The sequence below is a fragment of the Oryctolagus cuniculus genome, chromosome 6 (assembly GCF_964237555.1).
Source record: "Oryctolagus cuniculus chromosome 6, mOryCun1.1, whole genome shotgun sequence".
Classification (NCBI taxonomy): Eukaryota; Metazoa; Chordata; class Mammalia; order Lagomorpha; family Leporidae; genus Oryctolagus; species Oryctolagus cuniculus.
In genome coordinates, this window is record NC_091437.1 from 127775708 (window position 1) to 127792416 (window position 16709).

The following is a 16709-nucleotide window of genomic DNA, read 5'->3' on the forward strand; positions in this document are numbered from 1 at the left end:
GTGGAGATCTTTCATTTTTTTTTTCCCCAGAGTGTCTTGGCTTTCCATGCCTGAAATACTCTCATGGGCTTTTCAGCTGGATCCACATGCCTTAAGGGCTGATTCTGAGGCCAGAGTGCTGTTTAGGACATCTGCCATTCTATGGGTCTGCTGTGTATCTCACTTCCCATGTTGGATCATTCTCTCCCTTTTTGATTCTATCAGCTAGTATTTGCAGACACTATTCTTGTTTATGTGATCCCTTTGGTTCTTAGTCCTATCATTATGATCAATTGTGCACAGAAATTGATCACTGGGACTAGTGAGATGGCATTGGTACATGCCACCTTGATGGGATTGAATTGGAATCCCCTGGTATGTTTCTAACTCTACCGTTTGAGGTAAGTCAGCTTGAGCGTGTCCCGAATTGCACATCTCTTCTAATGAAGAACTGGATTAAGGATTCCTCTGGGTTGCCTTTAGAAATCTCTCTTTTTTTTTAAATAATAGGTAACATCCAACAATTTTATGTAGTACAAGCAAGTGGTATTTATCCCACGTAAGCAAGGCTGTCAGCATTTTAAAAAATCAATAAATTGGACATACTACACAAACTGCAAAAATGTTAAATGGTTACATCAACTTTTGTAAAAGATATTTGGCATAAAAAAACTGAGCAAACAAGAAACAGAAGAGAAATTCCTCATCTAGATAAAGAATATCTACCAAAACCAACTTTAATAGTGAAATTGGACAGTTTTCCCTTAAGTTGGGGAAAGGGGGAAGTGTCTTTTTCTCACCACTACTTTTCAATATTATGGTGGAATTACTAGACAGCGCAGTAACACAAAGAAAGGATACAAACTGCATACATATTGGGAAGGAAGACATAAAACTGCTAGCAAATGTCATTATTGCATGTATAGAAAATTCAAAAGTACATCATAAGTACCCCTGGAACAATGTTAGTGTAGCAAAGTGGTGAATTACATGTACAATTTAATTGTTGTTCCATGTATGGGTAAGAGCTAGGATTTGAAATTTAAAAACAAAATTAAGCATCATTTAAAATTGCATCAGGTTAAAAAGCAAATCCCAATCGGTGTCTTTTAACTGGACAGTTCAGGCCATTAACGTTCAATGTGACTAATGAAAAGTGGTAACTTTGCCCTGCCATTTGCCAAAGATAAGTTCTAATATATGCTTTGAATTCCCTGTGATCTTTTGCTGTGAGGTTTCCTTCCTTTATCTTCTTTCATACTGATGACCGTGTTTCTGTGTTTCTGTGTGTAACACATCTTTAAGCATCTGTTGCAGGGCTGGACGAGTGGCGACAAATTCTTTCAATTTCTGTTTGTTATGAAACGTCTTTATTTCACCTTCATTCACAAATGATAGCTTTGCAGGATATAATATTCTGGGCTGGCAGTTTTTCTCTCTTAGTACCTGGGCTATATCTCGCCATTCCCTTCTAGCTTGTAGGGTTTCTGATGAGAAGTCAGCAGTGAGTCTGATTGGCGATCCTCTGAAAGTAATCTGACGTTTCTCTCTTGCACATTTTAGGATCTTTTCTTTATGTTTCACTGTGGAGAGTTTAATTACAACGTGTCGTGGTGAGGATCTCTTTTGGTCGTGTTTATTAGGGGTTCTGTGAGCTTCCTGTACTAGGATTTCTCTGTCCTTCTCCAAACCTGGGAAATTTTCTGCTAATATCTCACTAAAAAGGCCTTCTAATCCTTTCTCCCTCTCCATGCCTTCAGGAACTCCTAGAACCCGAATGTTGGTTTTTTTAATAGTATCCTGAAGATTCCTGACAATATGTTTTAGATTTCTAATTTCCTCTTCTTTTCTTTGATCTGACTGTATCCTTTCCTGTTCTCTCTCTTCTAAGTCCGATATTCTCTCTTCTGCTTCACCCATTCTGTTTGTAAGGCTCTCTATTGTGTTTTTCATTTGATCTATTGAATTCTTCACTTCAGTCACTATCACAGTTTCCTGTTGTACTAATTGTTTCGTTTCATTTTGATTCCTCCTTAATATTTCATTTTCACGAGAGAGATTTTCTATCTTGTCCATTAAGGCTTTATGTAGTTCAAGAATTTGTTTTTGAGAACTTCTTAATGTTCTTATCAATTTTTTGAGATCTGCTTCTTGCATTTCTTCTATGTCATCATCTTCATAATCTTGAATTGGGGTGTCTTTTTCATTTGAGGGCGTCATGGTGACTTCCTTGTTTTTATTACCTCGGTTTTTGCATTTGTTATTTGGCATATTGGAGATATTTGGTTTCTTCACTGTGGTGCTTTTTCTTGTTATACTATGACTCTAGATTAAGTGGACTATCTGTTTTTGATGGAGCCTTAGGGCTTGAGATGGGTGTGGCCTGAGAGCTCTGTTTGGTGTCCCAAAGGTGACACTCCCAGGTTAGGAGTGGTAAATCTCTCTTTCTCTCTCTTTCTTTTTTTGATTCAAAAGGGAAGTAATTCCGCACAGCTGAACGAAGTTGGAGGTAGTTAGCAGGCAAATGATATACCCACAGGAGCCAGAGATCGGAAGCTCTTTCCCAAGGACCACACAGGGAATCTGTTTGGCCCTCAGAGTGGGTTCAAATTCTCCTTCAGTCTCCCACTGGGTTGCCAAAGTTACGGAATTGTAGCGTCTCTGGAGAGTACTCAGGTGAATTCCGTGAGTTCTCTCCCCCACCGTCTCTTTTTTCACAGTCTCAGTTCAGTAGCACCACAAATTTACTAGGTCCTAATCTCCTGTTAATTCGCCCCGCCCAGAGTCAGGGTTTTCTGCTAGGCTCAGGGCCGGTGCAGACCTGAGGTCGCTCTGCTTATGACGTATGTCCAAGATGGCGCCTGCTCTTTGTCTTGCTCGCCCTTGAGAGGTGAGCAGAGAGAGAGAAACCCGTGTCCGTACCAGTCACCTTTTTTTTTTCTCTCTCTCTCTCTCTTCCAGTTTGCCTGGTGAACTTTTCCCCCCCGGGGGTCGTTCCCTCTAGTCTCCTCTCTCTGCTTGCCTGCCGGTGTCTCGGGCTATTGAGGTTCGGCTCACCTTGCGTTCCAGCGCTGGTGTGTTGAGTCTGCCGCTGGTGTCCCGAACTGTGGGCTCCCACGCTCTCCACACAGGTCCGCTGTGAATCACGCGTTCTGGAAGAGTTTCTTCTGCTGTTTCCTCCCCTACTCTTCCTTGAACCTGCAGTATCTCCACTTTTATTAAACTATCTCTCCCCGGACTATCAGTGTGCTCCCTTCCTATTCCGCCATCTTGCCTCCACCCAGAATATTATACCAAGACAGCCTCTTCTTGAGCATGAAGGCACCACCATTCACATACTGCCAATGGGACAGGTTCTTTGAGGTATTCTTTTAAAGTTGGGAGAGAGACCATCCAGTGCCCACCTAGCAACTGCTGTCCACTGGAGATTTGCACAGGCGGGATTTACCCAAGGCCTAGAACAGGAAAACCAAATGGCCTACATGAGGATTTTACCCATGGTCACAGCCTCAACAGCATAGCCCTGTCCACTGAGGGAACATTGTCCATAGAAAGTACTCTTTGTGGCAAGGATAACGTTTCATTTTGCTTAGTTCTCTAATTCCTCAGATGTCTGTCCCAGCATCCATCCCAGTCATCACTCTTATGCAATATTGCTTCCATCAAAGTATCCTGTAGGGATCCTTATATCTAATTCTGCTACCTTCTAGGCCTGGGAAATTTTTGCTCTGCTGTTTGTATCTGGCGGCAAATGATAATTGCACATTTTTAGGAACCAGGCCTAAAGATGCATGTGAGTATTCTATTGGCCAGCACATATTCTACTGGGCAGAACACAGCCATAACGGCGCCGCCCGGATGCAAAGCGGCAATTAAATGTAGCCTGTGGGTGTGCCAAGGAGGAGAGACCACAGGAGCTGGGGAGGACTGGCTGCTCTCTGCCAAAGGCCATGCTTAGGGTAACCAAATGTCTGTTTCATTCTTTCTTACACACAAAGAATGCTGGCCCATCCTCTTACAAAGATGCCCAATCCCAAGTCCCAGCCGGTTACTACAATGCACTCAGAAGGCGGGATCCTCAAGGTCACGTGCGCACGTCCTCCCCAGCAGGTCTGCGTGTGGCTCCCTGTGTGCAAAGGCAACACCCACACCACCCTGCAGGGGCAGCACCCCCTTCAATGCTGCACCCTGGGCATCTCATTTGCCTCACTCCATCCCAGTCCCACGTCCTGCACCCACTAATAGGAGATGGTGGAAGCAGAGCTGCTGCATTAATCACTCACATTTGGATGAGAAAATAGAACACACACGCGGCAGTCAGTGATTAAAAGAAATCTGGAAACTCGCTCGGCATTCACACCCTCTGCTTGGCTCCAGTCCCATTCTCCGGGAGCAGCTGTCTATGGCTTCCTGTGGCCCCTGAACTGCACTCTGGCATGGTCTCCATGGCACATCGTCTTCCTTGGCCATCGTGGAAGTGTATAGTTGGAAGGATGCCATCCTCAAGTGCAAGATGAGAGGCTAAAAGCTTGGACTGTCAATGCTTTTTCAGTCTGGGTTCCTGGATTCAAAAATTCTGCAGGCTTCTCATCGCTTTATTTCCAATCAGTTCTGTGTGCAGGTAACCTTACCCACAGCTCCTTCCTGCACAGTGTGCAAGCCTGCCTTGTTTTTGCAGTGCTCATTCCCCTCGACCTCACTTCTCTTCTGTGTCTTTTTTTTTTTTTTTTTTTTGACAGGCAGAGTGGACAGTGAGAGAGAGAGACAGAGAGAAAGGTCTTCCTTTTGCCTTTGGTTCACCCTCCAATGGCCGCCACTGCCAGCGCGCTGCGGCCGGCGCACCGCGCTGATCTGATGGCAGGAGCCAGGTGCTTCTCCTGGTCTCCCATGTGGGTGCAGGGCCCAAGCACTTGGGCCATCCTCCACTGCACTCCCGGGCCACAGCAGAGAGCTGGCCTGGAAGAGGGGCAACCGGGACAGAATCCGGCACCCCGACCAAGACTAGAACCCGGTGTGCCCGTGCCACAAGGCGGAGGATTAGCCTATTGAGCCGTGGCGCCAGCCCTGTGTCTCTTTCAGCTCAGTGGTGGCTACCTCCAAACCATTAGACCTGGGTTGGAAGGTCACACCCCAATCAGCTCTCAGATGCGAGGCTGAGCCACTTTGCTCCACTGGGAAATTTTCTTAGGAGTTTGTTACACAGAACCCTATCCATCCTTGTGTCTTCCAGTTTGGAATCTAAGAGAAGTTGAGTTTTCCAACTCTGCACAACTGTGATTTTTCTGGACTTTATTGATTCCCTTTCACTCTTGCTTGTAAATTGGGCAACGTTTTCCTGTCCCCATCTTTTTCTTGGAATAGCCTGTCAAACGCAGCCAGCGACAACAAAAACACGTGGCTAAGGGGCTGTTTTTCTCATGTCTCCTCACAGAGCCCCATAATCAGTAGGCGCAGGTGACCATCTTGGCACATTTCTGCCACTGTAGTCCATGGATTTCCAGCCATGCACCTGCTGCATCTGTTTCTTACTGCCAAGGGACACACTGTGGTGTTTTGTTTTGTTTTCTAATCCATGTTCAGTACTAAGTTCTGTGTTAGGTGGAATGAGAAAGTGTGGTTACTGCTTCACAAATAGTTCTAAAATCTCACAGCTCTGACCTGACAAAGAATTTCTTGCTGACATTACAGTCTGACCAGGGCGAGTAGAGGAGCTATGCAGGCATTAGTCTCTCTCCTCCTACCTGGGTTTCAGACTCACCCCTGGATCCTCTATATTTGGAGACATATGAGAATATGAATTGGGGAGTGAACCAGCGAATGGAAGACCTCTCTCTCTTTTCTTCTCCTTCTCTCTCTGTGTAACTCTTTCAAGTAAAATAAGTAAATCTTTAAAAATAAAAAAAAGCCACCAGCAACATCTGTCCCACTGCCCCACCCTCTGTTCCAAATCCAGCACCACCTTTAAAAAAAAAAAAGATCTTTATTTACTTGAAAGGCAGAATAACAGGGAGAGACAAAGAGAGAGATCTTTCATCTGCTGGTTCACTCCCCTAGATGGCCACAATGACTGGGGCTGGGCAGAAGCTGGGAGGCAGGAGCCTCATCCGGGTCTCCCACGTGGGTGGCAGGGACCCAAGCACTTGGGCCATCTTCTGCAGCTTTTCTAGGTGCATTAGCAGGGAGCTGGATCAGAAGTGGAGCAGGTGATATTTGAACCACTGCCCACATGCGGTACAGGCATCTCAGGCAGCAGCTTAACCCACTGCACAACAACACCAACCCCTAATCTTTCATTTTTTTTAAAGATTTATTTTATTTACTTGAAAGACAGAATTACAGAGAGAGGTAGAGACAGAGAGGAAGAGGTCTTCCATCCACTGGACCACTCCCCAAATGGCCGCAGCAGCTGGAGCTGAGCCGATCGGAAGCCAGGAGAGCTGCTTCTGGGTCTCCTCTGTGGCTGCAGGGGCCATCTTCTGCTGCCTTTCTCAGGGACATTAGCAGGGAGCTGGATGGGAAGCGGAGCAGCCAGGACTTGAGCTGGTGCCCATAGGAGATGCCGGTGCTGCAGACTGGGACTTTAATCCACTGCTCCAAAGGGCTGGACCCAAACTTTCATTTTAAAGCAGAGCACTCTCAGCAGATAATTTTTGATTTTGGTCAATTTCAGAGACAATGGCATGGTCCTTGGTCCACGGGTGCCAGGACAAGCGGGTACCCTCAAATTATGGATCTTTCATATTGTTTTGGGTAGGTTATTATGTTAAAGGCTTACAACTGAGTCGGGCTTTAGAATGAATACCCCCATATTCAAGGATTTATTTCTCCATCTTTTGGGAGGAAAATGAGAAAAGGGGGCTCGGTCACCCTAATCTCTGCTAACTTCCTACAGCTTTTACCCAGCCGGCAGGCAAATGGGATGAGATGCATCTCAACATTTATATTTCCCCTGCCAAGGGCATGCTATTTGCTTGGACTTGTGGTCTCTTCGCCGTGATATTTATTCTGTATTTATTCCTCAGGTTCCATGGCAGAGTTAATCATTCCTGGAATCCGAACATTAAGCCTGCTGCTGATTCGGATCACACTTATTTGGAGCCGCCTGGGAAGAAGAGAAGGCTTCCTTAAGGGCCTTCCTCAAAGGAATAGTCATCAAATGCAAAAATTCTCCCCATCCTGATGAGTGACAGCACAAGGTAAATCAGGCATTGGGGGCCGCCCACAGATACCACCATAAATTTTGACTACTGTCAGTCCCGAGACAGGAATTGTTATTTGCCCTCAATATGCGTTCTCTTTTTCTTTCTCACGAATAGAACAAAGTAGCCCATGACCCTCAGAATAAATGCTACTTTCCCAGGCATCCTAGCCACGCACTGCAGCCCGCGGCGGCTCAGGTAGAGAGAAAGGTGTGTTCCCTATTTCTCGAAGGTGTCACTCTAGGAAAAGGCTGTGTTCTGCTTGTCTCTGAGCGGCCACACGGAAGCCAAATATTGAGGGTGCAATTGCAAGGATTCAGAAGGAGCTGGATTGCCCTTCCCAACTTCAACGCGAGAGAGATAGAAATTACTATCTCGTTTTAGCCACTGCCACTGTGAGCTTTCTGTCCCTGGCGGCTGGGTCTAATCCTAACTGCTAAAGGTCCCCGCTTTAGAAGGAAGGTCCTGGACCAGGCAGAAGCGGTCTTTTCTCCCTTCTATAGAAGAGTCTGGATGCACGTGTGGTTGGAATGGGGAGATTAGACTCAAGGCCTTTCGATGCCATCGGTGACCTATTACTGGCTAAGGTCTATTTAAAATTCTGCCTTTCAGGGAGAAGTTTCTTCTTTTATTATTTAGTAATGAATTACTGACAACCGAAAGTCAGTTCTACCTGTGGAATGTCCTGGTAAACCTGGTCGCCACTCTCCAAAGACCCACATTGCCAAAGATGGAAGGAATACATGTGACTAAAATATCATCAGATTTGAAGCTTATCATACATTTGCATCAGCTTAAAAAAAATAGGAACTGGCCGGCGCCGCGGCTCAATAGGCTAATCCTCTGCCTGCGGCGCCGGCACATCAAGTTCTAGTCCTGGTCAGGGTGCCGGATTCTGTCCGGTTGCCCCTCTTCCAGGCCAGCTCTCTGCTGTGGCCAGGGAGTGCAGTGGAGGATGGCCCAAGTGCTTGGGCCCTGCACCCCATGGGAGACCAGGAGAAGCGCCTGGCTCCTGGCTTCGGATCAGTGCAGTGCGCCAGCCACAGCAGCCATTGGAGGGTGAACCAATGGTAAAGGAAGACCTTTCTCCATGTCTCTCTCTCTCACTGTCCACTCTGCCTGTCAAAAAAAAAAAAAAAAAAAAAAAAAAAAAAAAGGAACTATCAGTCCTAGGGGGAGGATGGAAGTCTGGCTGTCACAGAGTGATGGGCACAGATTCGGGGGGATGGTCAGTGAAGACGGAAGCCTTGGCCCCTGCAGGCACAGAGCCCAGGTGCCGGCTTGAGATGCGTGTGACTCACTCTGCCGGAAACAAGGCCAGTTGCTCAGCTCCTCCGCTGATCGGCTCAGTGTCATCTCCACTTGAATAGTCGACCGGAAACTTCAACTGGAGAGGATTCCTGGCCCCAGAGGTCCTGCAGGACCACCCAGAATAGCTGGCCCCACTGATCAGCAACCTCCCTCGGTCCCATGGGTTTCATTCTTTCTCTTGTTAGCCAGAGTGTAGATTTTGTTCATTTTCTCAAATGGCTAAGGATGTGTGCTTCTGGCAAGACGGTGTAGACATTTTTTCCTCTTTTCCCGTTGAGCACAACCGAAAACCCTGAACACTGTGCAAAAACAAACATAAGAAACCCTACATGGGGACGGCACCGCGGTGTAGTAGGTTCAGCCTCTGCCTGTGGGGCCAGCATCCCATATGGGCGCCAGTTCTAGTCCGGGCTGCTCTATTTCCGACCCACCTCTCTGCTATGGCCTGGGAAAGCAGTGGAAGATGGCCCAAGTGCTTGGGCCCCTGCACCCATGTGGGAGACCAGGGAGAAGCTCCTGGTTTCAGATCGGCCCAGCTCCGGCCGTTGCAGCCATTTGGGGAGTGAACCAGCAGATAGAAGACCTCTCTCTCTCTCCCTCTCTCTCTCTCTCTTTCCCTCTGTCACCCTGCTTCTCAAATAAATTAATTAATCAAAAAAAAAAAAAAAAAAAAAAAAAAGAAACTCTACACTCTGCTGGTGGAGAGAAGGCAGAGCAGCTAAGGACATTGAGACTCAAGGAACAGCATGATAATGACTTCCCTGAGGGTTTCTTTTTCTTCTTTCTTTCTTTTTAAAAAAGATTTGTTTACTTGTTTTGGAAAGTCAATGTTAGGGAGAGAAAGAGAGATATCTGTCATTCACTGGTTCACTCCGCATATGACCGATATGGCCAGGGCTGGACGAGGCCGAAGCCAGGAGCCAGGAGTTTCATCCAGGTCTCCCTCGCGGGTGCAGGGGCCCAGGCACTTGGGCCATCTTCTGCTACTTTATCCAGGTCATTAGCAGGGAGCTGGATCGGGAGTGGAGCAGCCGGGACACCAACCGGCGCCCATGTGGGATGCCGGCATCACAGGCAGAGGCTGAACCTACTACACCCGCGAAGCCCCCCAACCTGAATTTTCTTTTCACTTCTTATATCTTAGATTTGGAGTAGAAGAAGCCAGCAACCTAGAAATGCCAACTAAGGTAAAAACAAAAAAGCCTGCACTTACCAGTGAAAGGATTAGAAAGGGGTATCCTAGCAAAAACTTAAAACTTTTAGTTGAAAATCACTCTACTGTAGTCAAACACTATAGAAAGAGAGCTGTGGTCCCCTCCCCCTCCAATGATAGCAAAGGTTGAGTAGCATCTAGATGTCTGTTCTCATGAGGCTGGAATGAAATGGAAGTGTGGTATAAAAAGGCAGAATAGTGGGATGAGAATTAGACCCGTTGGGCCGGGGTTGTGGTACAGTGGGTTAACCCTCTCCCTGCAGTGTTGGCATCCCCTGTGAGTACTGGTTCCAGTCCAAGCTGCTCTACTTCCGATCCAGCTCTCTGCTATGGCCCGAGAAAGCAGTAGAAGATGGCCCAAGTGCTCAGGCCCCTGCACTGCGTGGGAGACCCAGAAGAGAAGCTCCTGGCTTCAGCTCGACCCAGCTCTGACCATTGTGGCCATTTGGAGAGTGAACCAGCAGATGGAAGATATCACTCCCTGTTTCTCTCTCTCCCTTTCTCTCTCTCTGTAACTCTGCCTTTCAAATAAATTAGTAAATATTTAAAAAATACATTGGACTGAATGGAAATAAAATGAGCCTACCAAAATTTGTAGGTCACAGCTAAACCAGTGCTGAAAGGAAAAATCTAGAACACTAGGAGGAGAAATCTCAAATCAAGCTCCTGCCCTGCAAACCTAGGAAAGAAAAAGCCCCAACAGCCACACCTTACACAAGAAGCAACTCAGAGCGGGTCACGGGCTTAAACACAACAGTAGGAAAGTATGGTGCTAAGAGGAGGGGCGGATAAAGCAGAGTGGGAGAAAATATTAGCAAAGTATACATCTGAGGACAGTAGAGAAAACCAAACAGCCCACTTAGGAAACTGGCAACAGACAGGAAGAGACATTTCACCAAAGAGGAATTAAAAATGGGGAATACTCACAGGAGAGGATGTTCACTGTTATTATCCATCAGGCAAGAGCAAATTCAAACCACGGTGTGATGTCACTGCACACTTAGCAAAATGATTAACAAGTGACCACATCCAAAGATACGGAGAAACCGAGTCATCCACACATGACTGATGAGAAAGCATGATTGTATGCACACTGGCAACCAGTTTTACAGTTGCTTAAGGAGCTAAACATGTGACCCAGCAATGTCACTCCTGGGCATTTGGCCCAGAGAAATGAAACTCACATTAACAGAACATTGCAATGACTATTTTTAAGACTGATTTATTTATTTTGAAGGGGGAGGAGAGAGATCTGTCTGCTGGTTCAAAGCTGGACCAGGCTGAAACCAGGAGCTTCATCTGGGTCTCCCACAGGGGTGCAGGGGCCCAAGGACTTGGGCCATCTTCTAGTGCTTTCCCAGGCACATTAGCAGGGAGCTGGATCAGAAGTGGAGCAGCCAGGAGATGAGCTGGTGCTCTGCTATGGGATGCCGGCACTCCAGGGAGTAGCTTAGCTCACTGTGCCACATCACCAGTCCCTACAGTGACTATTTATTGCAGCTTTGTTCCTAGTAGCCAGCAATTGCAAACCAGCCAGATGTCTTCCAGAAGGAGAGTGGCTAAACATGTGGTGCCATATCCATTATTACTCAGCAATAAAAAGGAGTGGGCCGGCACCGTGGCTCACTTGGTAAATCCTCCGCCTGTGGCGCAGGCATCCCATATGGGTGCTGGGTTCTAGTCCCATTGCTCCTCTTCCAGTCCAGCTCTCCGCTGTGGCCCTGGTGCTTGGGCTCCTGCACCCACATGGGAGACCAGGAAGAAGCACCTGGCTCCTGGCTTCGAATCAGTGCAGCGCCGGCCATAGAGGCCATTTGAGGGGTGAACCAATGGAAGGAAGACCTTTCTCTCTGTCTCTGTCTCTCTCTCTCTTTCACTATCTATATCTCTACCTGTCAAATAAATAAATAAGAAGAAGAAAAAGGAGTGGCCAAATTCAGATGCCCGCCCCCACACTGAAGCACCGGGTTCCATACCTGGCTCCGGCTCCTGGTTCCAGCTTCCTGCAAATGCAGGCCCTGGGAGGGAGGATGGCTCACGTCATTGGCTTCCTGCCACCCTCACGGGAGGCCTGAATTGCACTTCTGGCTCCCGACCTCGGCCCTGGCCCAGCCCGGGCCACTGCAGGCATTTAGGGAGTGAACCAGAGATGGGAGCTCTTACCCTTCTCCTCATCTCATCAATAACCGAGGTGGGGGGTGGGGGGAGTGTCAACCAACCACTGATAACACAGCAACCTGGAGGATTCTGCAGAGGGGTAATCTGAGCACAAAAAGTCTCCAAAGATTACAACCCATGTGATGCTGTTTACATAGTGTTCTTGAAATGAGACAAATGACAGAAAAGGAGAGAAGCGTTGTGTGCGCTGGGGATTAAGGAGAGACAGGAGGGAAGGGCGTGATGGGAAGGGGCTGCGTGCTGACCCCCCGTGGTGATGCAACGGCTCTGTCTTGACTTTGTCAGCTTCTATCGCCTGGCCATCATCTTGTGCTACGATTTCGCAGTGTGCTCTCCCTGAGGGCGACTGGGCAAAGGGTACGCACGGTCTCTCTGCATGCTTTCTCACGATTGCGTATGAGTCTACAGTCATCTCAACACAATAATATCATTTGCAAATTGAAAACTCTCTTCTCTGCCTGCTACAAGCCCGTGAATTCATTAGGTGTGTGGTATCAAAGGCAGCAGGTATTTACTTTATAAAACTTGAGTCTGGGGTTTCCAGGACAGTACTTACATGAGGAGCCAGAGGTCTTCACTCTAACTCTCCCCCTGGATGTCGGTTAGATTCTTTGCTGCTTGCACAGAAACATCTTCCCTTGGGGCTGGCACTGTGGTGTAGAGGGTAAAGCCGCCATCTGCAGAGCTGGCATCCCATATGGATGCCGGTTTGAGTCCCGGCTGCTCCTCTTCCGATCCGGCTCTCTGCTATGGCCTAGGAAAGCAGTGGAAGATGGCCCAAGTCCTTGGGCCCCTGCACCCATGTGGGAGACCTGAAAGAAGCTCCTGGCTCCTAACTGGCCTGGCCCATCTCTGGCCATTTGAGGAGTGAACCAGGGGATGGAAGATATCTCTCTCTCTCTCTCTCTCTCTCTCTCTCTGTGTGTGTGTGTGTATCTACTTCTCTCTGTGTAACTCTGACTCTGACTTTCAAATAAATAAATCTTAAAAAATAAAAAAAAAAAAAGAAATCTCTTCCCTTATCAACATACAGTGCTGGTCTTAGGCTTTTCTTCGGGCTGTTGCTTTCTGGACCTCTCAGCTGCGTCCAGGCTAAGCTTCACGACCCACGAGCCCTAAGAGCCTGCACTCTAAGTCGCTGTGAGAACCACAGGAGGAAGGGTCTCACAACACACGAGTTAACAACCTCCAATGGCCAAAAGAAAATGTGCCTTTCCTCTCCTCCTCGAGACCTAGGTCATAGTAATGTGGTTTGGTTTTTCTACTTTGGGTCTTCCTGTTGTAGAAGAACAAAAAGACAAGCATTCTGTTAAGTGCAGATAACACATATGAATTTGTTCCAGTGGTACAAGAGGGCATCACAGACTTTAGGTCCTGAGGGCTAATTATTGCCAGAGACAACAGTGTTAGGTCAACCGCTGGGAAGCCAAATTTGCTGTTTAAACAGATTTCCTGCAACTCTTTACTGGGTTGCCTCAGATGACCCCATAGGACTAGCAAGCTCATGTACAGGCCATGACGTGAAGGTAGAAAACGTGGAGGGGCATGCGCCGTCCACCCAGAGACAAGAGCTGTGCTTCTCCGGGCAAGGCAATCACACTGGGCCCCAGGAGGCTCCGGGGGCACCTGCTGCCTGCGGCAATCTTCCATGGCATGCTGGGAGGTCTTTGTGGTTATGTGTTTAGAAATACACTTCTGTCCATTAACACTCACCTCCACCAGGCATAGAAGACTAGATATAAAATCTAAACACAATTCAGTAACTTACTGAGAGACATGTTCCGTTTGTGCTTTGATCAATACTTTGAGAACTGCAAAGAAGATATTCTCCAAGACCAGAGAATGAGGGAGCCCACTGGGACCTGAGCTACAAAATCCATACAAGGCTGCCTGCTTTGGACTGGAATTCCTGAGTGGGCACGGGCAGCCCACTTTCCCTGAGTCGCCAAGTTGTGTGGGAAGCCAAATTACAAACTGAGCAGCAAGCTCCTTTAGAATACCATCAAGAGGAACTGTTAAGAAGGTGGGAACACGTGACCCCATGTTCTCCACCCAGACTTTCTCCGTAGAGAAGCCAGAATAAGGAGGAGACTGCTCACACACATGCAATGAGAAAGACAGCAGTCAGATCAATTGAGTGTTTAATGCAATCAGGCACACACCAGGTGACACGTCCAGTTCACGTTAGAAAGATCTTGCCTATGGGATCCGGACATTCTAGTCACCCAGCGACAATCTGTGTCTACCCCCACACTGGGAATGGCTGTCCAAAAGACAGTCAAGATTCAAAGGCTGTTGGCTGGGATTTCTGCTCCCTCGGGGGTGCTGGGCTGGGCACAGCTCACATTCTCTCCATGCTTCTTGTCGGTAGCCGGCCCTGCCGGAGTCCTCTCTGGCTGAGATGATTTTGAATGCTCTACCTCGGCCCATGCTGCTCAGTAGCCTGCAAATACTGACGAGCAAACATTTTGCAACTTGTTTACCTTGGGAGCCACCCCAAGAAGCTGTGGGGCAGAAATCAATACAGATTTTTAATTTATTGATCTGGGTGGCCATATGTATAACTGGTCCACAAACTTTGAAGCCAAAATGACTTCTGTATTGCTATGGGTGTGCAGGCTTTGTTTTTTTTCCCCCATAATCTATATCAGATTAGGTTCCTAATCATTTTTTTTAAAGATTTATTTATTTATCTGAAAAGCAGAGATAGAAAGAGAATGAGAGAGGGAAAGAAAAAGGGGGGAGGGGAGAGAATCTTTCATCCACTGGTTCATCCCCCAAATGGCTGCAATGACTGGGGCTGGGCCAGGCTGAAGCCAGGAGCCAGGAGCTTCTTCCAGGTTTCCCATGTGGGTGTCGGGTCCCAAGCACTTGGGCCATCTTCCACTGCCTTCCCTGGCCATAGCAGGGAGCTGGATCAGAAGCGGAGCAGCTGGGACTGAACTGGAGTCCATATGAGATGCCAGTGCTGCAGGTGGTGGCTTTACCCACTGCACTACAATGCCGGTCCCTGATTATCCGTTTTCTACCAGTGGCTCTGGGTGTCTCACTTTTTGTCACAGGGTGATATTGGGTGACAAAGCATTCACCTGCCATAAAGAAACACAATGCCCTTCCTGTGTGTGGGTTGATAAGCATCCTCTGTTTACGCTGCTAACATCACTCCCATTCTCAGCCTTGATGTCGTGAGTGAGAAGAGCTCACGGGCACTGTGGCACCTCAAGACTGAGGTCCTCTAAGGGCACTGGTGCTGGGCCTTTGTCGGCTGTGCATCCGTGGCAGGCAGCCTCGGCCAGGTGTTTGCCTTCAGCAATGGCGAGGACGCGCACCGGCTCCTTCCCCTGGGTTCCCTGGTTCAAATCAGCGTGAGCGTGACTGATCTTTGCCGCCACAGTCTTTGTCAGTTATCACCAGATGAAAGAACTGCACTGGGAATGCAGGTCCAGGTTCCCTCACCACCAAAAGGCAGGAGCCAGGGGCAGCTGAGCCAGGAACTGAATCAGGGAGAGCCTCGCAGCTCTCTCGGAATGGGGGTGGGCTGTGGGATACAGCCACGTCGGGGGCCGGAGCTGGGATGCCCTCACTGGACACGGCTGCAGTGCGCCCACACCCCCACCCCCACCCTGCTTCATGTGTACAACACTACTCCCACCGCCCCCGCCCAGCCCTCCCGGATTCTTACTGTGTTGTTGCAGGCGGCCTATCTGGTAAAGGCACTTCGTATGGCATTTCTTTTCTCAATATTTATTTATTGCTTTGGAATTCACCAATCCAAAAATTACTGTGTTTTTCCTGGAAAGTTTTCTTCTCACTGAAACATTCTTATTGCCTGACATTGTGCTGTCGCAGCCAACTAATTGTCAGTTGCACTGATCTATTAGACTATCGGCCCTCCATGGAAGTGTGTCAGCACGCTTCCAGCGTCTCTCTTTACAGCCATCACTTAACCATCTCATTGCCCTGCAAAGACAATGTGGCCTTTTTGTTCTGGGTAATTCCTGTCCTTCCTGCATCACTGCATGCTTAAAGTTATGTAATATTATGCTATATAGTTATATATATATATAATGCTATAAAGTTATAATAATAGACATATACAACTACCACAATAATAACGGGATGATGAAGAATTTTATGCAACAACTTGCCTGGGCTAAGAGACGCCCAGGGAGCTTCTGGGCATGTCTCTGAGGCTGCTTCTGGAAGAGATTAGCATTTGAATTGATAGAGGTAAGACCGTGGCCCTCACCAGTCAGTGCAGGCCTGCATCTTCCTGTCGAGGGCCTGAATAGGACAAAAAGGCAGAGGAAGGGCAGATATGTTCTGCGTTTGAGCTGGGACATTAGCGCTCCTGATTCTTGGGCCTTCAAATGCACACCAGTGTTTTTCAACTTTGTTTACGTATTTGAAAGAAAGAGTAACAGAGAGAGCGATAGATGGAGAGGGGTCTTCTATTTGCTGGTTCACTCTCCAAATGCCTGCAACAGCTGGGGCTGGGCCAGGCTGAAGCCAGCAGCCAGGAACTCCATCTGGGCCTCCCTCGTGGGTGACAGCAGCCGAAGTACTTGGGCCATGATGCTTTGTGGCCTCCCAGGATGTGCTAGCGGGAAGCTGGATTGGGAGTAGAGGTGGGACTCCATCTGAGGCACTCCAATACGGAGTCTTGGGTGGTGACTTCAACCACAGCACCACAAAGCCACCCATCAGTCCAGTATTTGAACCGCTGGCCTCCAGGTTCTCAAGCCTTTGGGTTGGGTTTCCTGGTTCTCCGGTTTGTGCACGGCAGATTGTGGGACTTCTCAGCCTCCAACATCCTGTGATCTAATTCT